The following is a 24800-nucleotide window of genomic DNA, read 5'->3' on the forward strand; positions in this document are numbered from 1 at the left end:
CCATCAGTGGCTTTCAGCCACTTCCCGCTGCCTGATTGAATTCTTAAATGCGTCCCCGGCGGGCTGCTGGTAGAGGTTGTGCTGCTTTGTCTGTCTGTCTACTTCTGGCATCCACACACTGCAAGTACAAGCTTCCTTTGGGCATTTGAGACCATTGGAGCTCAAACTTTTCTTAATTGCTGTATTTTCAATGAATGTGCTTTTGTCACGGTGCAATGACCCATTTTTTTTCCAACCACAGAGCTGATGGAGATGGGCTGCTGAGTCACATCGGGGACTGCCTCTCCGAGAAGGGAGCAGTGGGCCGCAGGCTGCACACAGGGTAACTCGGGCAGTGCCTATGTATGGAATACTTTCATTTTATAGAACATGCTCTGTGACTGGTGTCATCGAGAAAGATAAGGTGATATTATGGGTTTCGATTTGCATGCTAAGAAGGTAGGAAATATAAAATGGAGCCCATAAAATTACGAAGTCCTCGCATGAATGGCTATAATGATTGAGCGATGGAACGGTGAATAAATCAGGAGAGAATAAGCTTTGCTTTTGTTATATGCATGTTGCCGTCAAGTGGACACAGGTTTTAGTATTTCAGGGTTGGTTATTTTTCAGTTAGATTAGAACAAACTCAGCAGGGAAATTTATACAGGTAATATTTTAAAATGAAACTGTTAAAGATGGGCCTCCGATGTACAGGAGGGCACCAGCTTCCCACATGTGTGATCAAGAAATTGCAGCGTGCCTGGTGTATTTGCCTGCAGAAACTTTCCTTGCTCTTGCCTGTCCCTTGTCTTTATACTGGGTTCAGCTAGTGGGAGGATTGGAGGGTGGGAGAAAGGAGTGAATTAGATGTATTAGTTTTTACTGCTGCTGTAACAAATTACTAAAATTTAGTGGCTTAAAGAACACTAATCTGTTATCTTATAATTCTGGAGGTCAGAACTGCAAAATAAGTATTCCATTTCTTAAGTATTACAGGTGTCAGTAGGGCTACATTCCTTCTGTAGACTCCAGGGAGAATCTGTTTCCTTGCCTTTTGCAGCTCCTCCAGGCTTCCTGCATTCCTTGGCCTGTCACTCTGACTTCTGCTTCCACTGTTGCATCATCTTCTCTGACTCTGACCCCCCTGCCTTCCTCTATTTATAAGGATCCTTGGGATTCCATTGGGTCTTCTAATAGGGTCTTCCCCTCTCAACATCCTTAACTTAATCACATCAGCAAAGTCCTCTTTGCCATGCAAATTAACATATTTACTGGTTCTGGGATTAGGCCATTTATGGGGAGGTATTTCCCTACCACACAAAACCATTTCTCCACCTCTGCTCCTAAGGTGACCCTGTCCCTGGGGCACTGCTGCTTCTCCTGCCTTAGTCCCGGCAGCCAGGGCAGGCAACGGCTTCCTGCACTGCCCACGTGGGCGTCTCCCTGCCCCAGGCTGGCCTCTCAGCCTCCCTTGGCCCCTGCGTAGCACACCCTCTGCATTCAATTTCCTTTGTTTGAACTATTTAATGATTTTTGTTCCTCCAGCATGACCGTGACTGATGAAGTGAAGCAGTGATGCCTGTGTTTTGATGGTCCCTGCTGGAGATTGGGAGTTTGGGGACAAACAGAGAAGCTGGACCCTTGGGCAATATGTCAGGATTAGCAGAGGCTTAGCCTTCCATTCAGCAAGGACTTTCTCCCCCTCCTCCTCCCCCTCCTCCTTCCCCTCCTCCCTTCCTCCTCCTCTCTCTCCTCCTCTTCCCCCTCCTCCCTTTCTCTCCCCCCCCCCCAGGCCAGGGTATGCAAGGAGGGTGGAGTTGTGAGACTTCCAGCCAGTGATGAACTGTATGAGGCACACTGGGCTTCTGATTTAGGTCAGCTCAGCATCTCCGTGCAGCTCCCAAGAGCTCCCTAACTGAAGATTCTGCACCAACCCAGACGACTGTTAAGGAGAAGCCAGCAAAGGCAAGGTGGCAAGAGGCCTGACTTGCAGTCAGAATACTTGGATTAAAATGCATCTCTTTATGTTTGGCCTTGAACAAATCATCTAGTCTTTTGCATCAGGGTCCTTATCTGTTAAAATGGAACAATCTTACTTTACCTCAAAGGTTTGCACGAGGAAGCAGATATAGCTCAATTGGTTGAGTGCCTGCTTCACAAAAGTGAGGTCCTGGGTTCAATCCCCAGTCCTCGTACCTAAAAAAAAAAAAAAATAGGCTTGCCTGAAGGTTAAATAAGATGATGCATGGGGAAGGACAAAACACATGTAAATCTTCTATTGATTAATTAATTCTAAAATTACTTATTGAGAAACTACCACAGGCTGATTACTGGCCTAAGTCCCTGCTCTCATGGAGTTTTCAATATATTGGGGAGATAGACATTATTTAAGTAACCTCACTAATGCTTATCTAATTCCGAACACAGGTTTTAAGGAAAGGTACATGGTTCTGTAAGAACATATGAAAATGAAGCCTGACTTTAGCCAGGGCCACAAAAAGTCCCTTGGCTTGATCTGAAGGATCAGGAGGCGTTAATGAGGCTAGGGGGTGGAGGAAACAGCCGGCACACAGCCTGGGATAAGGGTGGCACATGTTTAAGAAACTGAAAGAAGCCAATGTAGTTGGAGCAAAGAGCCAGAAGAAAACAGATGAGGCTGGGGAGGCCACACAGAGCCTTACAGACATTGTTAAGGAATTTAGCCTTTATACTCAGAGCCAATGGGAAGCCACTGAGGGATTTTAGGCTGTGTGTGTAGATGAGGGAAGAGATCTATGATTTAGCAGATCACGGTGGCTGCTGCATGGAGAATAGATTGGAGAGGGGCAAAAGAGGATAAGGGAGAGCCATGCGGAGGGGCCGGCCGATGGTCTGGTAGGGGCTGATGGTAGCTTGGACTGGGTGGCTATCGAGGGGGAGGCAGGGGTCTAGGCTTGCAATCCTGGATGAAGTGTGGTGTCGTTCTCAGAGGCTGAGGACCTGGTCTGAATGAGGACAATCATGACTTTAGAGTTAGACATACTGTTTGAGGAGACATCCAATAGGAGATATTCCATTAGCCTCTCAGGAGAAGTCTGGTCTGGAGCTAGAACTTTGGGCAAAACAGACTTAAAATAACAGCTAAATACTTGGGCATTGAGGAGAGCACCTTCCAGGTTAGCTAATGTTGACTGAGGGCTCATTCTGTACCAGGCACAACTCTAAGCACTTTACTTATTCCTTAAATATTCACAACTGCCTTTGAGATGTTTTCTCCATTTTCCAGATGAGGAAACTGAGGCAAGAGGGAGGTTCTGAAACTTGCTCAAGGCAGTTAGTAAAGTTCAGAGCCAGGCTCTAAATGCCTGCTGGCTCCCGTGTCAGTGTTGTTAACCACTTTCGGTCAAGGCTAATGTTTCATTCCCAGGACATACACAGGACCACATTGCAAAGCTGCGCCATTTAGTTTTCTAAGGGGGTGCAGGAGATGTTGCTGTTTCTCGTTGCCATGGTTTGCATAACATGCATTCCTCACCTGCTGGAATCCTCCTGCCCTGAGGAGCAGCTGCCAGGAGTTGCAGAATGAACATAGGCCAGCAACAAAGCAAAGCGCATGGAGATGAGGGTGAGAAGGAAGAGAGGCATGCAGCAATTATCCTTTCAAGCAAAAACTTGTTTGAAATCCCTTCGGGTCATGAGGGAGCTGTGCATCCTTCCAGGGAGGGAGGCTGCGCCCACCAGCGAGGTAACCCAGGCTCGCAGCAGAACCGTGGGAATGGGAACACTTAGCTTTAAAGGTACACAGGGAGGCGTCTGCATTTCCTCTGGAGACTGTGAAAGTTATGTTGACGTGGGAAAAGTACTCACCGGCTTCATCTAAAGATGGAACAATGCCTTAGCAAAGCTTAGGCGCCTTCCCCAAGGAATTGCCTTCAGCGGAGTGGGTGGAGCGCCACGCCCCAGAGCGGAGTGGGAGGATGAGGCCAGATCCATTCTATAAGCTCGTGATCAGAAATCCACACAGGTGTTTCTATCTGTGAAATACACTTTATCATAAGAAGGGGGGTGGGGGGGCCGTGTCCTTTGCTGGAGTGTAGGTGCCGCTGGCAACCTGTTTAGCCAAGGGCAGCTTCAGGCCCCATAAATGATTAGGTAAGGAGGAAGGCAGACTCAGAACTGTCAGTGCCGTCACAGCTGAAGCGCTTTAGACACAGCACAAGGTATGCAGCCCCTCTGGGAGAGGATTCCATTAGCTCTCCCTGCTACAGATGCACTGGAGAGTGGCCGCAGTCTTAGTTTGCTGATGCTGCTAGGACAAATAGCACACAAAGAGTTGTCTTAAGCAGCGAGCATTTATTGGCCCGCTGTTAGGAAGGCTAAAAGTCCAGAATCAGGATGTGGGCAAGGCCACGCTTTCTCCCGGGGTCAGTGGTGTCCGGGCGCAGCAGTCCTCCAGCACATGGTGACCAGCCTCTCCTCCTCTCTGCCCTCTTCTGCCTTCCAGCTTTTCCTGATGCATCTGAATTTCCCCTTTCTAAGGCCTCCAGTCGTATGCATTAACATCCACCCCGTCTCAGTTTGCTCACACCGTAACTAACTACAACATCTTCAAAAGGTCCTAGTTACAAATGGGTTCACGCCCACAGGACCACAGATTATGTCTTTTATGGGATACATGGATCAATCCCCGACACCCAGTGTCACAGGGACCAGAACTCCCTTTTTGCACATCTGGGGGCATCCCCTTCATCTTGTGGTTGGAATGGTGCCACAGCCTCTTGGATACCTTTGTTTTTGCCACAGCAGAGTAATTCATTTAGGAAAGGATTTCAGGGTACCAAGGGCAACTGGAGCCTAGAGAGCTACTGATTCAGTGCAACAAAAATTGAGCAGCTACTATGTGCTTATTGCAGAAGGAGTTTCAGAGAAGAGTGAAGCCCCAGCCTGGGCCCCAGGAGGCTGGAGCCTGGACAGGGGGACTAGGGGAGATAGACTGTGAGAAGGCACAACACGTGGAGGAGGTGGCATTTGAGGTACATGCAGACAAATTGGTAGAATTTTGAAAGGGGATGCTGGGTATTCTGGGTAGAGGGCGCAACTCAATTGGCAATTGTAGGGTAGGTTGCCTCATGAGAGAGTGAGCTTCTCGTGATATTTCCATGAAGAACAGAGTGTCACATGCAAAGGGGATTGTTCTTTCAAGGGTTGGACTGTGTGGCCCATGAAGTGTTAGCTCCTATTCAAAGTTTCTATTTTCCAAGCCCATCAAAATGGCCCCTGAGAACTTTTTAGCTTGCCAAGCAGGAAGTTGAATAAAAATATGCAGACAGAGAAAATTTAAGAATCTCAGAGTTTCCTATTCCATGTTGGGAGTTTTAACAGATATTTAGCATCCTCTAAATATAGCATTCTATGAAAATTGACACTCTTTTCATGGAAATAACTTAAATAGAATTGAGTGGTAGAGTAGTCAAAACTATCTTTAAATATTTGTTCTGAAAAGATGGAACAGACTGCATGATTAATATGGACAGAGAGGATTTTTATAAATATTAACGTATTCTTTTTAAAAATAGATAATGCAAGCAGATTGTAAATAATTCAAATACACCAAGTTAACCTGCCTCCTACCTCTGTCCTCTAATTCCCTAGTGACACCTCCCCAAAGGCAATCCCTGTTAACGGGGTCTTATGTGTCCCTTCAGATAGACATATGTGAACAGGTTTGTTTTGTGTATGTTGCATGCTCTATACACAGGTCTATATACTATATTTTGGAAATTGTTCCATATCATTGCTTAATTATATTCAACAACTGCATTTATAGTATATACTATAGTATATAACAATATTAAAATATAGCATATTATAGTATATAGTACACTGTCTTAAATACTATACTCTGCACAGTAGTTCCTTGTATTGATGGTTCCATAATTTGTTCAACCTTGCACTAGTCTAATTTTGATGCCATATCATTTTCCCACTCTCCCTCAAGAATTTAAAAGTCCACAAGGGCAGGGAATTTGTCTCATTTATATCTGAATTCTATAATACCTGAAACAGCTACTAGAATGTGGTGGGTACTACAAAAATATTTGTTGAATACATGAATGAATTGCAGGAAAAATGTTTAAATTTACTTTAAAAATCTTTACAACTAAAAAATTAAATTAGTTTCTATCATGGCAGCCAAGTATTCTTATTATAGAAAATGTGGGAAAAAATCAGGAAAATAGAGAAGTTACAAATCACAGTGGCTTTTCAGAGACCACTACTGCTAACTTTGATCTTTCCTTTCAGCCTTTTCTCTCTCTCTATTTTAATGTAGTTTTTTTTTATCCTTCTTTCTTTCCAATAAAATTCTAACATAAGCATTTTTCTATTTTCTCAAGAACTTCAGAAGCATATTTTAAATGCTTACTCTGTAGTGGAGATAAACTGCTAATTATTGACCCACTTTCCTCTTTTGGTCTTCATCTTTTACTTTGGCGGACACATCCTCCTGCTTGGCATGGTAGTAATATCAGGAGAAAGACCGGGATAATATTTAGTTTCTGGCATGCAAATAGAATTAGGCTGCAGGAGAAAAGATTTGCTGTCTTCCTTTAGCCATTCCTCTGTATTACGTATTACATATGTAATTTGCATATTACAACCAAGCCCGGAGGACCAAGATCACGGAGTTCTACTGTGGTGTAGACAAATCTGTCTTTCTACCCCCCAGCAGCAAAGCATGAGACTTGCTGCTCAATAGTTGCAGGAGTATATGACAAAAGGCAAGCAAAATAAGAGCCCACACTCTTTCTGTCCTAGAGGAAGGTGGAGCAGAGAGGAGAGGAAAAGGAAGGAAACAAAGAATTAAATAGGTCCCAACTTACCATGCATTTTATAAGTTGAGGGAGCAGAGAGGCACCAGAGAACTTGCCCCGTCACTGCCCCCCACCCCACTGTTTGGAATCCTGGGAGGAGGCCTCTGTGCCCTGGGGCAGCCTAGGCTAAGAGGGTAGAGTTATTTGGTTAGACCTGGAAAGGGTCTGGTTGGCACTTCCTGGGACATCCTTCTGTTCCCAGAAATGTCCATACTGAATTGAAAACCAGCGAGTCTGTAATCGGATCTCTTGTAACAGAGCAAGGTAATGCAGCAGCACAGCCTGAGGGGAGACTCTGGCCGCGGAGCTGGATGGAGTCTACGGCAGTCATGCAGGGGCATCCGGCCAGCAGAAGCTGAGGTGAGGCCTAGTCAGCCGAGGAGCACTCAGGGGCTTTGGTCACGCCAAGAGATGAGGTTATGAACTGAACTCACTGCTGTCTTCCTCAGGGAATGCCAGCAAGACAGAGCACCTTCCAGCCTGTTCCAGCCACCAGAGGAGGAAGCCCACAGTGTGCCCAAGGACACTTCTTTTTTGCTGCCAAGAGGACACATGGGATGCCCCCATATACCCAAACATCATCTCAGGGAGTGAAGCAGGGGGAGAGGAACTATGTGAGAGATTGAACTCTTATATTCTAGGGAGACTGAATACCACCTCAGTAGACAATATATTTAAATAATCAGCACAAATAAGCTTTAAATCAGACCAGATGAGTTCGTATTTCCCATTATCAGTGGAGTAAGGCTAGAGGAGTTAGTGCTTAAATACATACAGTTTTTTTTTGCATTTCCAAGTTGTAATGTGAGTTACATTTTATGATCCTCCCCACCTCCCACTACATATATTACTCCACTGAGTGACCAAACCATAATGAATTTTCCCATTCCCCTCTGGTTGTACATTTAAGTTTTTCCAGTGTTGCATTATTAGAAATAATATTGCATGAACAACTTTGTGGCACACAGTAGTAATTCAATTAATATTTCCTAAAAGACCTTTGAAATGAAATTTTCACTGGAAATGTGGAATACCTTATGTATGAGATCTAGGCTTCCATCTAACAAGATAGTACCTTGCTTCTTGTGGTAGAAAGTGAGCCCTAATAACATGGATTGGTGAGAGCCAGAGCAATAGATAATTGACGTGTTCTGCGTTAGAAATGAACAGACTTTTCCAAGTGTGGGAGAGAAAGAGAAGAGACAAGAGGGCTAAGCAGTGTGGTGGAAGACTAGAGTCCAAGTGGCAAGAGACTTTTAGGAATAAGAACAGCCATCAGGGCATTTAAAGTTTCATTTCTGAGATGTATATTTTGCCATTTCCCCAATCTTAGACAAAGTCTTCCATTCACACAATTACCTTTGGGAGGGTTTTTTTATTTGGTTAGTTGATTGGGGTGGTGATGGTGGTGGAAACTGAGGAAAGAGGTTGAGTTTAATACCTGGGCCAATTTGATGAGGAATTAGTACCACATACTTGAGGGGTGAGATGATCCCTAAAATAAACATTTCATTGAAAGCATGAGTTCAGAGCTGGAAGTGACTGCAAGAGATTCAACCTCCCCAGGAATTTGTAGGCCATGGAAATTTCCCAAGGAGTAGAAGGGGGGATTGAATCATTCTTTTCTAGTTATTAGGGACTGGGGAACGCCAGTTGACAAGTGGGGTTTATGTATATTTTTGCTGCCACCATCCAGTGGAAAGGGAGGCTTTCATTCACTTGGTTTGGAGATTTCACTTACTCCCCCATCCTTCCACTGTCCTATGTGGCACAACGTGTATACCATCAGCCTTCTAGAGGGTAAAATGATTGCAGAATGGAGAGAACTCACGGGAGAAACTAACTATGACATTTTTACATTATTCATTTGAGGTAGCACCAGTTGACAGGCTGATTGGCTCTTCCAAGACTGCTGTATTCCCCTTTTTCCTTCACCTACCTTGAGCTCTTTCATCAGGGAGGAAGCATACATTTTGTAGGGGCCTTGGATCTACTTCATTCCAGAATGAAACTGGTCTTCTTAGAAATATTCAAACCTCAAACTTCAGCAAATTTCCTGGATCCCACCCCAGTCCAGAAATTTCCCTGAACGAGTTATTCTCTGTCCTCAGCACTGGTCCCCTAAGTGAGAGAGCACCCCCATGTGTTCTCTATGCCTCTGAGCCTTTTCTAGTGGTCCCGCTTGGTCACACAACACACTCCTTTTATGGTGGTCTCCTGTACTGCTTCCCCCTCTTTGTTTTCTCACCTTTCAGTTTCCTCTTTTTGCTTCATTTCCTCTGGGTTTTGCTTCTGCAGAGTTTGGTCACCATCCTCACAAGGGGTCAAGACTGGCAGGCCATATCTGTGTTCGTTATCAGCACAATAAAGCCTATATTTGATCTTAAAACTTTTCTCATAGTAAAAATGGCTTATAAAGGCAGCATACAAAGTTCGGGGAGACAGACTTTCTTTGAGGCATCTTAAAGATCTAAAAGTAGGGAAGTCATCACATCCTGTGATTAATGGAGTCTGTACAGGGCTGTCAAAACAGACTGAAAATATTACCAGAGAGAGGCAATTACAGATTATCCAAAAAAAGCAGTAAACAATTAAAAATACCTAAATTTTAAAAATTGCTGACATCTCTTAAACAGAATTTCCAGAGCCAGAGTCAATTCCAAATTCCTTTGCTCTTGCCTTGAGCATCAACAGTACTTGGCACAGCAGACTGGAAGTTAAAAACCCTGCCCAGTACAGTCAGATGCCTTATTTCTGCCCCAAAGCCTGGAGTCTAAAGTAGCCTGATAATCTGGCTGACTGAAGCTTGACATTATTGTATAACCCGAGGCTCTCGGGAGAATGATGATACCTCTATTTGGCAGGCTGCCCCTGCCTTCCTAGAGGTGAAATATGGGCATAGAAAATATGTAGAAGAGGATAGGAAAGGATACCACAAGCATAAGCCCTCCTTGTTGCTTTCATCTTCAGAAATCAGAGCTTGGAGGATGTTTGGGGGATGGGAGCATGAAAGTGGGCAGTGGAGATGAGTAGAAGGAAAACACGATTGCTCTGGAGAGCAAGCATCTGCAGGAAGTTTTCCTCGGCTGAGACAACTCTGCTAGGTTAACTTCAAAGGAGTGTCCTTTAACTGGTGAACTCATATTTTCCTTTCTTCTTTCCTCCTATCCGAGCTCCTCACATGTTTAGTGGATGGAATGAAACTTTTATATGTAAATACGCATTAACATTTCAGCTAATGGTGGAACAGCTTATAATAGGAAGATCAAACTATGGACAGGAACGAATAAATAAACAGTCCCTTTCATGTCATACAGTATCTCATGCCATTGTCTCAATAGCCAATGAGGTAGACCCGGCAGGTATTTTCCACCCCATTCTACAGAGGAGGAAATTAAGACCCAGGGACTCATTTGCCCAAAGTTAAAGAACTGCAAGAAATGGAATTCACACCCATGTTTTCTGTTTTGGAAGCACTTGATTTTTCTGTTGTTAAATCTCCCTTCTACACAGGCTTTCAGCCCCATGTGATGAGATTTAATCAGATGAGTTCTTTCCTTGATCCTAGTTGTATTTGTTTTAGTGTCGAATACATAAAAGTTTGGAGTTTCTTTCTGTGAATGCAATATTGGCATTGAGCAATTTTCAATAAACATGTTGAACATTGGATAAGGGTCAGGCATTGAACTTGGCTCTGGGTCAAAAAAGACCAAGAAGGGAAGAGGATGTGGCTCAAGTGATAAGGTCTCCACCTACCATATGGGAGGAGCTGGGTTCGATCCCTGGGGCCTCCTGGTGAAAAAGAAGAAGAGAAAGGGTGCCCGCGCAGTGAGCCAGTGCCCGCATGGCAAGCCTAGTGTCCGCGTGGTGAGCTGAGTCCCATGTGGGTGCCTGCGCAGTGAGCTGAGTGCCCACGAGTGCCTGCATGGTGAGCCGTGTGCCCATGTGGCGCACCAAGTACACATGTGAGTGCCTGCGTGGTGAGCCGAGTGCCTGCATGAATGCCTGCATGGTGAGCCAGAGCCCACACAGCGAGCCAGTGCCCGAGTGGCCACGCGGTGAGCCAGAGCCCACGCCAGTGAGTCCTGCAGCAAGATGATGACGCAGGAAAAGAGAGATGAAGGGGAGAGTCAAGGTGAAGTGCAGCAGAGTTCAGGAACAGCAGTGGCGCAATTGACAGGGAACCTCTCTTCACATCAGAGGTACCCAGGATCAAATCCCGGTGAATCCTAGAGGAGAAAGAGGAGAAGCGAAGACAAAAAGAGAGACACAGAAGATGACACAGCAAATGGACACAGACAGCAAAAACAGCGGGGGGGGGGGGGGGAGGGGGTTGGGGGAAGGGAGGGAAAAAATTAATTAAAAAAAATAGAAAGACCAAGAAGATGCCGTCTTTGCTCTTGAATTGCTCATTGTTTATCCCAGGGATATGGCCAGGGGAGGATGAACTGCAAAATAATGTCACGGGTGCCCTTAGAGATGTTGGAACAAGGACACGTAGATACACCGAGGACGTGGCAACTGACTCTGCTTGGCGGAGTTGGGAAAGGAGGCGATGTCAGAACTTGTCTTCAAGGAGGAGCAGGGTCTGCCTTGTGAGGAAGGGGGGGAGGCATGTTCTGGGGGAGGACACAGAAGGCACAAGGCAGAAGTTAGGACTGCGATGGTGGGTCTGCAGGATGGTGCGGTGGGCATGGGGTGAAGCTAGGTAGGGGCCAGCTTGTACTGGTCTTTGCAGACCAAGCTAAGGAATTTACCTTTCTCCTATGGGCAAGAGGGGACCAGGAGAGGATTTTAAGCAGATGAATTGTCTTGTAGAGGAAGGTTCAACAAAAATGCTTACCGTGAGAGTTGACTTTTGGGACCCCATATTTCTTTGAAAATAAATTTTTGTACATCAAGAGCAGTGGCTCTCAAACTTTCGTGTGCACAGGAATCTCCTCTTGAACTGGTTAAAACACAGATGGCTGGGCCCATCTGCAGAGTTTCTGATTCAGTGGGGCTGGAGCGGGGTCCAAGAATATACATTTCTAGTAAATTTTCAGCAGACACTGATGCTGCTACTTCGGGACCACGTTTTGAGAACGATTCCTATAAAGCTCTCTTTGTCTAGAAAGGACCTATAAGAAATCTCTAATTTATTAATAAAACAAAATTGAAATAAGAGGTAGTTATTCAAGCAATTGAGATACAAGTTTTTAAATCTGAATCAATATACCATCAAATAATATAAAAAATGGATGTATACGTGTGGCACTATGCTAAAAGCTAAATACAAAGGAAGCTCACTGGACATGGCTCTGGCACCCAGGAGCTTATGATAACCCCTTGGGGAAGGCTGAGACAGAGAGCTGACTGTCCTTCAGTTTACCTCTAGGTGCCCGGGCCTTTTACTGTTTTCACTGAGATACAAGTTGTGACTAATTCTAAGATTTTCCCTAAAACTATTCTCTTTACTTTGGTGCAACTTTCGGGTGGGGGAGAAGTATGCAGCAATCATGGGCCATCTTGTCATGTGACCAGCGTAACTTATGACTATGACTCATCTGACAGTTATTCGGGTAGAAAGAGAGAGGAAATGTCCATTTCAAACCAGGAACTGGGCGATGCCAGGAGACCAGCCCGAAGCAGGAGATGGGCTCAGGAACGGGTAGGGAATTTTGTTCATTTGTAAAGCAGATGAAGTTTCCTTAGACTCCGGCTGATGGAGGAGCCCCTGTCTTGGGGGTGGACAGCCTCTGCGCGTGGCACCAGTGGGTTTCAGATGAGCTTTCCAGCCAAGGTCGCCAGCAACCAGCCTCCCCGACCTTCAGTCCGTGCTCTTGTTCCGGGAGTCTGTTTCATGAAATATTGATGGAGATGATTACTCCAGAGTAGTGCAAACAGAATGAGCCATGTTTGGTGTGTTAAGTCATCTCCCTGCCTTAAAGATTGCGAGGCAAAAAAAATAGCCACGAGAAGAAACCAGTCTTAGAAGGAACACTCGCTAACAATTGGCAACTTACACATGCACGGCGGACTTCTCTCCTAAGGAACACTAGACCAGCTTCCCCGATGGAACACCCCAGCGCCCCGGCCTCGACTGATTGCTCTGTTGGCAGTGCATGGGAAGGCCCCATTGTTCAAGTAGACAACTGCAGTCACCTGAAATCGGATTTGTCTGCCTCTGCTTGTCCTTATTTCTACTCCATTCCCTTTTAGAACATGGTTTTCAAGTGGTGTACCCATCACAGGTATAAGGCCGAATTTTGATTAACAGGTGAAAATAGTCTTGATTATGACTGAGTACCACCGCCTCTAAGCTTTACTAGGTGCCAGGCACTGTTCTAAGCACATGATACGTATTACTTTACTTACTCTCATCAGAAACCTAATGAAATATATTCTGTTGTTAATTCTGTTTTTCAGATGAGAAAACTAAACTGAGGCATAGAGAAGGTAAGTAACTTGCTAAAGTTCCTGCAAATATTGGGCGGCAGAGCTGGGATTCAAACCTGGGTTTCAGAATCTGTGCTCTTGATGCACTGTTAGGGTGAAATAAATGCTCTTCCACTTAGATGTGCACTAAGCCAACTCCTCTTCCTCTTTCCAGGTCCAGCGCAAATGTCCCTTCTTTGCAGCTCTCCTTGCCTCTGTCCTCCTCCTCTCCATATGCTGTGTCTGGGATCCAGGAGCACCCCACCTCTACCCTGATAAGAAGGCTTACCCCACCACCACTGTTTGTTTCTGCCTTAATCATCCTGCTAGTCTGGAAGGTCCATAGGCTTGTGGCTTACCCACCTCTCTGTCCTGCCATCTTCCACGATGTCTGAAGGGCTATCAATGTTCAGGAATTCCTGTTGTTGAGTTAAACTGGTGGAAATTATACTCTTTTATGTATAATTTTTAGACGAAAATTATATTTCATTTAAAACATATTTTGAAAGCTGGTCATTTGAGGTTTGAATTCTATTTTCATTCAGAATATTCAAAAAATATTAGTGGAATGCCTAATACGTATTTGGACATGGTGTTAGGTCTAGTGGTACAACTGTGAATTAAGTCAGACACTGTCCCTGCCTATGGACCTTAGAGCCTAGTGTGGCAGCCAATTGTTCATGGTGGCATATGCCACAAAGGGCAAGTACCAACTACTATAATATAGGGGCTACCATGTCTGTGCCTTAGAAAAGGTGTCCCTGGGTTAATGACATCTAAAATGAAACCTAAAGGTAAATAGGAATTAGGAGAAACGTGAAGAATTACTTTCCAGGCTCCGATTTTCCTATAAAATGGCAACATTCTCACCAGCTTTGCAGATCAAAATATTCTTTTAAGACTCAGAAAAAATCCCATTTCCTCCAAGAACTTTCTCTAACTAGTTTAGCTTTACAGCTTCTTCCCTCTGAACTTCTACATTCAATAATGTTTTAAAGTAAATGTGAACCTCAGGAATCCACTTCCATGTTGGAAGCTGTGTAATTTCACTTAATTTTCAAAACAACTGGGAGGTAGGCAATGCTATCTTTCCTTTTCCAAATGAGAAAAATGAGGCTTGCTAGTGTAGCAGTTTGATATGGTTATGAATTCCAAAAATAGATATTGGATCATGTTTGTAATCTGATCTGTAACCTGGGAATGATTGAGTTATGATTAGGGTAGGTGTTTAGTCTCTACTCCTTGATGGGTGTGGACTCACAGATAAAAGGCATGGCAAAAACAGAGCTAAGGTTTCTTAATGTTAGAGTTTTGATGTTGGAGTTTGATGCTAATGTCTTAAGCTGGAGGCCTGGGGAAAGAAACAGAGTCGTTCACCTCATAGCCTACAGCTGACCTTGTGGAGAGAGGCAAAGCCTAGAGACCTCATAGTCTACAGCTGACCTTGTGGAGAAAACAGAGGAGCTGAGCCCAGAGGAACCCAGGAAGCCTGAACCCTCATGGACGTTAGCAATCATCTTGCTCCAACACATGGAAATAGACTTTGGTGAGGGAAGTAACTTATGCTTTATGGCCTGGTATCTGTAAGCTCCTACCCCAAATAAATACCCTTTATAAAAACCAACCGGCCAGATAACACAAGCGGACACAGAAGAACATGTGGTAGATGGACACAGAGAACAGATAACAGGGCGGGTGGGGGGGGGGGGGGGAAGGAGAGAGAAATAAATAAAATACTTTTTTTTAAAAAAAACCAACCAATTTCTGGTATTTTGCATCAGCACCCCTTTGGCTGACTAATACAGCTAGTAAGAGCTAAGGGGAAAGTGAACTGCAAATTTAGAGTTGTTTGACTGGATTTAACCTATATGACGGCTCTATTCAGTAGGTATTATAGTTCCCATTTTACAGACGGAGAAAATGAGACCCAAATAATTTGCCCAAGGCCACACAGTTCCTGAGTGTGGCAGTATCTGAATTCCAGTTCACTTGTGTTTGGTTCTGCAGACTGTGCTCTGAAGGGCTGGTGCTTCCAATGATACCCTGTGGTCTGAGAGTGTGTGGCACCTCTGTGCTTGCTAACCTGAGCTGCTGTGTGGCTCCAGAAACTCGGGGCTCTTGCTCCTCCAGAGAGGTCCATTCTGGACTGGCAGTATCTTAAGTACCTGGGAGTTTATTAGCAAAGCAGAATCTCAAGTCCCACACTTGACCTGCTGAATTCCAATCTGTATTGTGATAAGGTTCCCAGATAACATTTCCCATTAAAGCTGAGCAAGCTCTCATCTGGAATGTGTTTTAGGACAGTCCTTGCAATTACAGACTACGGAGTGTTTGCCTTCTGGATGTAGAGACCCAGTACAGGCCAGTTCTGAGACTTTGGACATTCTAGGAGAGTCCTGCGGCTCTGGACTGAGCTGGACTTTCTTCTCAATTCCCATGAGGTCCTGGTGACCTGTGCAGATTGAGTCCACAGCGGGCATCTTCTGGATGGTATCTGGTACATAAAGGACTTTTCTGGGGTCACTGTTAGCTGTGAGCTGGGGCAGGAGGAACCTTGCAGATACTTTATTAGCTAGAATTTTTAGTTTGTGGCGGTTTAAGCTACAGACTGACATGAACAAGATACAAAATTACATGATGGATTGTAACTTCTTTGTGAGAAAGAAAGAGATAGATACCTTGTCTACTTGTAGAAAGACTTAGTGGAACCAAGTAACACTTCCTACAAAACCTCACAAATCCATGGCAAATCTATGATTATGAGCCATACTCCCTTGTCTGTGTTCCAACAAATAAAAGACCATAATAACATTACTGAGTATTAATTAATGAAACCTGTTGTCATTAATCTTTATAGTTGACTATTTCCTCCCATTTGTTGATTTTTTTAAAGATTTATTTATATTTATTTATTTATTTAATCCCCCCCCACCCTTGTCTGTTCTCTGTGTCTATTTGCTGCCTCTTGTTTCTTTGTCCGCTTCTGTTGTCGTCAGCGGCAAGGGAAGTGTGGGCGGTGCCATTCCTGGGCAGGCTGCACTCTCTTTCGCGCTGGGCGACTCTTATGGGTGCACTCCTTGCGTGTGGGCCTCCCCTACGCGGGGACACCCCTGCGTGGCAGGGCACTCCATGTGCGCATCAGCACTGCGCATGGGCCAGCTCCACACACGGGTCAAGGAGGCCCGGGGTTTGAACCGCGGACCTCCCATGTGGTAGACGGATGCCCTAACCACTGGGCCAAGTCCATTTCCCAACCATTTGTTGATTTATTCATTCATTCATGAAGAGTTACTGAATGCCGACTAAGTGCTACCCCTCTTCTTTACTGAGAAAATTATATTTTTATTGGTCAATTAGCAAAGACTCCAAAGGATTGAACAATTGCTACATGAGCTGGTAACTACAAGATTTAACTTAACGTAAAAATTCTTAGTCCCCCTTTCTTTTCAGCTGGAAGGACAGGACCTCAAAACTATTTCTGCTCATGGTACTGTGTATATTTTTGCTCCCTGCTGGACATGTTATAAGCACAAGAAATGAAAATGACATTAGATAAGGCAAAGTTCTAGAGACCTAGAGACTTGGAAATCCTTCTTTCTGCTTTGGTCAGATTTTCAAGTCCAGTTCTCAGTATGAATTACTTCTACCCAGGGAACACTGTGTGGTATGGATGTGTATATGTGTGTGTGTGTGTGCGCGCTCAAAATTCTGCATAAAAGCCAAACTGTTTGTGTGGTTTGTTTTTATTTTTGTTTCTTGTGGAAAAGAGACTCATTTCCATTTCTGACTGCCAGAGTGGGCAGCAGATATTTATCCTTTTTTTTTTTCTCTCACCAAGTTTAGTCTAGGGGTCTGAAAACTGTGTTTATAACATTAAACAGTTTTTGAGTGCCCTTGCCTTGTGCCAAGATTAATATGACGGGAGACCTTTTCTCGTACATACCAGGGAGGTATGAAGTCCAGAAGTCCTCTCCTTTTTTTAAATTAGATCATGACTAATTTAAGAGCTCACCATTTTGGGTGTCTGTGAGTTTCCAAATCCACGTGACATCTGGCTCTGAAAGCTAGTCTGACACCGCCGGTGTCCTCTGGCTCTGAGGTGTTTGCAGGCAAACAGCGAATTGGCTCGCAGCGCGAGTTGTGCTGTTTGTTTTGGATTGTGTGTATGTTGTTATGCTTAGGGCCCCTGTTTTCACAATTGATATTTTATATTTCTTGTGTAGGTGAGAAAAAAGCCGCAGTGTCCTGAGACGGAGGGTGCCGATCTCATCACCACCAGACCAGCCTCACAGGCGGCAGCGGCGACCCTGCTCCTGCCCTTCCAGATGTCCCTTCTGGATCTTCCGCCTTGCTCCTGCCAGGGTTCACATCGCGGGCCTTGCTCTTCGCGCAGAGGAAGTCGAGGTCATATCCTGTGTGCACAAGCTGGCAGATGCTCATTCTCCTCTGCTTCATTATGTACATAAATCACACAAACCCGCAGGCACCAATGAGGTTTGCACGTCCCGGGCACCCTAAGAGGCGCGGGGGCGGGGAGATGAATGAGGCGTCCCCCCCCTTCCTGGAGAGGGTCACAGTTTCCTTAACGAGACGGTCACAGAGATGGTAACAATGTAAGGTGACAAGAAAAAGGCCTCCTGAGAGAAACACGGGGACAGGAAGCGCGCACGGAGCCGGTCGCCGAGGGCGCCACCGCCAGGGGGGAGGCCGTGCCAGGGGACGTGGGATGAGTTTGCTGAGCTGAACTCAGTCCTCTCCTCATCAGTCACCTAGTACGTGGTATCGTGACACGTCAGGACATCACCTTACCCCGTCCTCTTTCTCTCTTAGCCAAGCGTCTCTGCTGCCCATTATAGCGGCTCCTGATGGAGTAATTTTTCTCTGCAGAGAGGCAGGAGAGCGTATTAAAGGAGTGGTCCAAAGCCCAGGCTTTGGTGTCAGCAGAGTGGGGATTCTAGTTTGCCACTTATGGCTTCATGGCTTTAGGAAATTTATTGAACCCCTCTAAGCCTCATTTTCCTCATTCATAAAATGGAATAACACAAATCCCATAGGCTGGGTGTGAGGGTTCAGTGAGATAATGAACGTAAAGGATTTAGCCCACTGTCTGGTACCTAGAAAGTCCTCGATAAACGTAACTACGATTATTCAGATAGAAATCCTCTCACCTCCTCTCTATTGCCTCTCTCACTGCTAGTTAGTGACACAGGAGCTGTTTTCGAGGACAGGCATTCCTGCCTGGGGTGGGGGTGGGGGGCGGACGACACACTGCTAGATTGTTAGTAGGATCCACCTGGGCTCTCTTCTTTCTAATTCCAATATCTAGTTAGAGATTTAAACTTTGGAATTTTAGCAAATTGGGTTATTTCAGAATAATTCAATTTGTGCAACGTGGACAAAATCATAAACAGATTTCCTAAGCAATCAAAGCAAACATATGAAACTCATTTTATTCTTACATTACCAGAAGTAGACTACATCAGTGTGAGCTGGTAACTTGGCAAGTTGATAACTGATTAATGGCCAAGAGTAAAAAGGCAGTTTCAGTTCAATTTTTTGGCCTCTTGGCCTTTGGTCACCTTAATTTTTGTATTCCATTTTATCTTCATAAATTACATCCACTGAACTTGCCATTACCTCTTGAGGGTGATTTTATTTACATTAGTGGGTTATAGTGGCAGCAGATAATCCCTGCAATTCAGACAATCCTCATAAACTCCTTCCTCCCCCCACTTCCTTCCCTCCTTTCAACACTATTCATGTATAAAAAATGCCTATTGCTAAGGATACATAGATGATTCCCTGACTTTAAACAGTTCTTAGTTCCCTGGAAAACAGAAAATCTCCCCAGCAGTGACAAAACTGTGTGGTGAGAAAAGGGGACACCTGACACAGCCAGCGAAGCCAGGAAAAGCTTTTCAAGCAGAGCACTGGAGGACAAAGACACAAAAAGTCAGCCAGGTCAGGGGAAGGAGAGGATGTTCCAATAGAGGAAACAGCGCGGACAGAAACATAGAATCAAAGGAGTTGTGGCTTTGGCATGGAACATCAAGTCAGTTGGTATGCCTAGCCCATGGGGTGCTGCGATCAGCTCAGGGATAGGTTGGCTCGAAGGGAAGTCGATGCAGAACTTTACAAAATAAAGGACAGAGAGAGAGACACAAGAGAGGAGATAGAGATGAGACCAGGAAATTCACAGCTTCTGGAACTGATAGCCTCAACCCTAGTTTCAACCTCGTATTTATTGGAAACTACTGAACAGCTGTTTGCTATTAGAACAGCAACATCATCTATAATAGGGAACAACTGCAACATCTACAATAGAACAGATGTAACATTTACAATAAGGAATAGGTAAGCCAGTTTCCCACAACAATGGGGCACATGCAGGAGCATGGGATGGCACAAAGACGCAGAGGTAGCCAGGGCAAGACTGGACCATGCTAAAAACTTGAACTTTATCCAAAAGATGACAAGACCTTTCGGAAAGATGATAGAAAGGTCAAATAGCTGGAAAGATCACGTTTTCAGCAAGGTGAAGGATGGATAGGAAGGGGGAGGACTGGAAGAAAGGAAAAGAAGTTACAATGGTTCAGACAAGAAATGACAAAAGACTTAAATCAAGGTGATGGCAACAGGGAAAAAGAGGAGGGGATTGCATCAGAGAAAGAGGAGGGCAAATGGACAGGGCTTGGTGAGGGGATGCATGGAGATTGTGGTGCTGTGAAACAAGAATAAAACAAGAGGAACAAGTTTGGGGTGAGGAGAGAAAGGAAGGGATGGCTCTCTTTTCTTCACTTTCTGTTCTCATGTTGCTGTTTCTTTAGCTCTCCTTTTTCTCTTCAACCTCTTATCTCTTTTTCCCTCTTCTTTTTGTGCTCTGTGTACAAGTGGTTAGTGTGATGGAAAGAGCATGGGATTTGGATTTAGATAAATCCCCTGGTAGGTTGAATTATGCACCCCAACAAACACATGTTCTTAATCTTAAACCACTTCCCTCTGGGTGTGAACCCACTATAAATAGGACCTTTTGAAGATGTTAGTTTTAATTAAAACATGGCCAACCGAAGCAGGGTTGGCCACACTGCTTACAGGAGGTTTTATAGAGAATGGACATCATGGAAGAGCTTGGAAAGGAGGGGCCATTGGCACGTGATGGGAGGTAGTGAGAAGCCAAGGAACCCCAAAGCTTGCCAGCAGCCAGCAGCCAGCACCAGACTGCTACAGTCTTTGGGAAGAAAGCATCATCTTGCTGATGACTCGATTTAGGACTTCTTCTAGCCTAAAAATTATGAGCCAATAAATACCTAGTGTTTAAGCCAACTTCAGTTCACTCTCCATGCTACGACCAGAATGATCTCTTGAAAATGAAAATCTGACCATGTCACCACTTTGTGTAAGCCTTCTGCTGGCCTCCCATTGCTTTAGATTAGCTTTTCATCCTTAGCCTGACCTGCCAGGTGCTGGTCAGTCTCGGCCCTCCTTCCAGCTGCCCCTCCCACCACTCTCCCCTCACTCTCTGCAGCCTACGTGCTGTCTTCTGCCTGGAATGCTCTTCTCCCACTCTTCCTCCACCTAATTCCTGATCGCCCTTTGGTCTTTTAAATATCCCTAGCTTACTGAGTTACTTTAGGTCCTTCATTATTCACTAAAATAGCAACAAATACTTATCCCCTGGGCGCTTATCACAAGTGTAATAACATGTGAAAAGTCTTTTCTTCTTTCAACTAGAATGTAAATGTTATGAGAGAAGAACACTTTTTTTTTTTTGTATTGTTCATCATTGTAATCTCAGTTCCTGGCACAAAGAAGGCATATATTAAATACTTATTCAATGAATTAAGAGTACTTAATAAGTGTTCATTCTTTTCCCTCTCCCCTCCCCTTCTGCCCCTGCTTCTTTCCTTTCCTTCTCCTCCTTTTTCCTTCCAAGGCGAGGGTCACCCTGCTGCTACTTTTGGTGGTGTTTTTTCCTTTGTTCAATCTCCCTCTTCTCACTTGGCCTTTCTTTTTTTCAATCCTAGGGCAGCCAGTATTCACTCCAGCAGTATGTATTACCAGGTCTCAGCTCAGGCTCTATCTGTCTTCCTGTGATTCTTCTGTTTCCTGAGAGGTGGCTTCATTTGTTAAGCTCTCAGGATGCTCCATAGTTGAGGTAGGAAGGGACAGATTTCAAGGCAGACAGGTAGATAGTCTCCCAGAAATAAAACCACCTCTGTCTCCTCTTGCTCTGTGTTCATTTAGAAGTGCCCTCAATCCCAGGAATTGATCATACCTTGATGTTCTGACCTCCTTCTTTCATCTCACTCACACTTGTAACCCTTCCCACCTGCAAATACCCTATGAGTCTTCCAGTCCCTTGGCCCCACCACTTTTTCACTTTCTATCAACTCTTTTTCATTTCTCCCCACCTTACCTAGCTCAAATTCCATGAGCCATGACAATAATCGCTCCCTTACAAAATAACTACCACTCCCAAAGTGCTTCTCATGGGCCAGATGCTGTTCTAAGCACTTTACATGTGTCGTAGCCTAGCTTCTCCTTAAAGCTGAGTCTGAGCCAAAGACTTGCATGCAGGTAGTTTATTTGGGAAGTGATCCCAGGGAGTAGGAGTGAGGGATAAGCGCTAATCAAATGGAGAATGGAAAGCCAATGCAAGGATGCATTATTAAGTTGCTTACCACCAGGCACAACTGCTGCTGGTTAGGAAGACTTATAAAATACTCCTCAGAACTGTTTGTCTCTGGGAAATATGGGACAATTTATCCATCAACTCATTTCTATCATCCACAGGTTTTCTACACCATGGCATCACAGAAACATTGAGACAGAAAGCAGTAGGCATGCAAGGAGGGCCCGAGGCGAAAGGCTGTCAGGTTGCTCCCATGTGAAGTTGGTCAAAGTGTGAAGGGAACTGGTCACTGTAGCAGTAGCTGGAGCAAAGGAAAGGGCCAAAAGGATTTGCAGTGGCTCAACAAGGTGTTGGAGATGCCTATATATTCATTCAGTCCTTACAGTAAACCCATTTACTAGGTACCATTCCTCATTCCTTTTGCAGGTGAAAAAAATTGAGGCATAGAGGTGTCATATAACTTTTTCAAGGTTGTGTAACCGATAAGAAGCAAAGCAGGATCCAAATCCAGGCAACTGGCTTCCAGAAGCTGAACCCTTAATTGCTACTCTCAACCTGAATACACCATCGACTTCTTTCCCCTGTTTTCTTCGCCTCCTTATTCATCAGGAAAATGACCTCATAAGTTTTCATGGAGAGTCAACAAAGTCATTAGGGGTATCCAAAATCCAGTGTGCTGTCATTTTAACTATTGTTAAGAGTCGTACGATCATAAGAATGAGAGCTTGCAAGATTCTATCAAGTTAGAAAGTACATGAATGTATCTTAAAACTCCCTTCAAATTCGAGAGTTTTTAGAGCTAAAGTAAAAATAAACACACTTAAGAGCCAATTTAATGATTAACAGGGTGGAGCTATAGACCTTAGTCTATGAGACCTATGAAATCACTCTCTGAGAAAGATTTATTTTCCCCATCTCTTACTTCCTCAGTCCTCCACTTCTCTTTGCCTCTCCTTACCTTTCACCTGGAGGCTTTGCTAGTTTTAGAAGTTTCTTCATATCCCACTGTGATGGTTAGGCTATTGTGTCAACTCAACCAGGTAATTGTGCCCAGTTGTTTGGTCATGCAAGCGCTGGTCTAACTGTAATATAAGGGCATTTATGGACTTTAGTCACCATTGACTTTCCTGCAGTGGTAAATCTTAGATAGCTGGTTATAATTACATCAGTCAGGGAGACTGCCATAAGCAATGAGTGATACTTAACCCAATCGGTTGAATGCCTCAAAAGGGGAAGTGATTCCAGCATTGGGAGAGAATTTCCCAGCTTGTCTTTGGACAGCCAACATTTCCCTGAACTCATCGAGAACCTTCATTGACTTTCTTTGCAGCCCCTGGTTGCAGCTTGCCTGCGGTGCGCATCCCCACTTCTGCATGAGAGACTCATAGAATCACATACTATTGACAGATATCTCTTGTTGATTCTGTTTCCCTAGAGAACCCTGACTAATACACACACCATCAAATCTACCAACTTACCTACAACTCTACCCATGTCATCTGCCTTCTTGAGTGACCTTGGCATTGAAAATACATTCTGCCTCTGCTACCTTCTATCATCACACTGTGTTCCAGCCAGATGACAATTTTGTTTGTCTTCGAACACTCAAGTCATATCAGCCCTGGTGCTTTATGCTTTCATCCCCTCTTCCTGGAAGACTTTCCTCTAAATTTCCACACAAAAGTGACTTTTAGCATTCAGATCTTGGCTCAGATATTACCATCTCAGACCTTCCCTGATTACCCTTTCTAAATCAGACCATTCTCTACTCCTTGAATGTATAGGATTTGTCCCTAGCTTAGCACAAAGCCTTTAGAGTGCTTTGTAAAGACCCATAGTTGTTAAATGAGTTCTAGATGCCCATTTTTGTCATTGATCTCTCAGCTTCATGTCTACTTGGATGTGCCAGAGAGGTCTGTCTTCTTTGCTTTATTTGATGTATCATACTATTATTACAGCATACTTACACATCAGTAAATATTCAGAGATGGTGATCAATACAGTTAAAGGCAATTGAATATACCCTTCACCGCGAGATGGGAAGTGAAAGCAAAATATAGCAGTGTACTTGTACCTTTTTTTTTTTTTGGAAAAAAGTTGATGCTATTGGTGCCATTATTGTATAATTGAGTAATTAATGTATAGCATATAATAGAATGTTTTAAAACTAAACTAAAATGTACTGAGTATTGTTACTTACTTGTTATTCTGTTAGGTATCTAAGCTTGCTTTATTCTATTTATCTTACCATCAAAGTTATACCCATTTTATTGATGAGGAAACCAGAGCTGGGGCTAGGGATAGCATGGGCCTAAAAGGACTACTGAGATCTAGTCTGTTACCCTGGCATTTCTTCTTCTCATTTCCTTGATTGTTGTCACCCAGTTCAAAAACCCTGGTCCCCATTTGGTTGGTGCCTGACCTTGGCTGACTTTACCCTCCACCTGGAACCTTGGTATTGCGTGCATATTCTTTGTTCTTCTACCAACCTGTTCAGCCCCAGGTTTCCATCCCACACAACTCTATATTACACTAGGGTGACTGATATAGATAACAAAAGGCGACTCCTGGTCTTAATAGACATTTTTGTCCTACAGTCTTCCAGAAGATATTCTGTACACTTCTGGCCACACCTCAGATCCTAAAGGAGGTGCTCTCTATGCTCTTTGCCTCTCCTCACTTCCTGTTTACTGTAATAAAACCTCCATGAGGCCAGGGACCTTGTCTTTCCCATTCACCACTGTATGCTCAGTACCTGGAGACTGGTAGGCACATGATTTCTGGGATAAGCTAATGAAAGAATTAATAAAACGAGTGTTATGTGTTGGAAGGGGCAGCTCATAGCACTGTCCAAGGACAGTGGGCAGCTCCAGAGACCTTTACTAGCTTGAGATATAGAGAATCTTAAATAAAATTTT

The 24800-nt window shown here is 44.3% G+C and overlaps 1 long non-coding RNA gene across 2 annotated transcripts; it reads left to right on the forward strand.

The window, feature by feature from the left end:
• The first annotated feature begins 217 nt into the window (after window positions 1-217).
• On the forward strand, window positions 218-24054 carry LOC105744969 (uncharacterized). 2 transcript variants are annotated; one of them, XR_009187109.1, is made up of 4 exons: window positions 218-322; window positions 13242-13271; window positions 17474-17664; window positions 17851-24054. It is a non-coding gene; the product is annotated as an uncharacterized lncRNA (long non-coding RNA). The 2 variants fall into 2 exon arrangements; XR_009187110.1 differs by having other exon boundaries at window positions 263-438.
• Window positions 24055-24800: the final 746 nt, after the last annotated feature.

Source organism: Dasypus novemcinctus, chromosome 9 (assembly GCF_030445035.2).
Source record: "Dasypus novemcinctus isolate mDasNov1 chromosome 9, mDasNov1.1.hap2, whole genome shotgun sequence".
Classification (NCBI taxonomy): domain Eukaryota; kingdom Metazoa; phylum Chordata; class Mammalia; order Cingulata; family Dasypodidae; genus Dasypus; species Dasypus novemcinctus.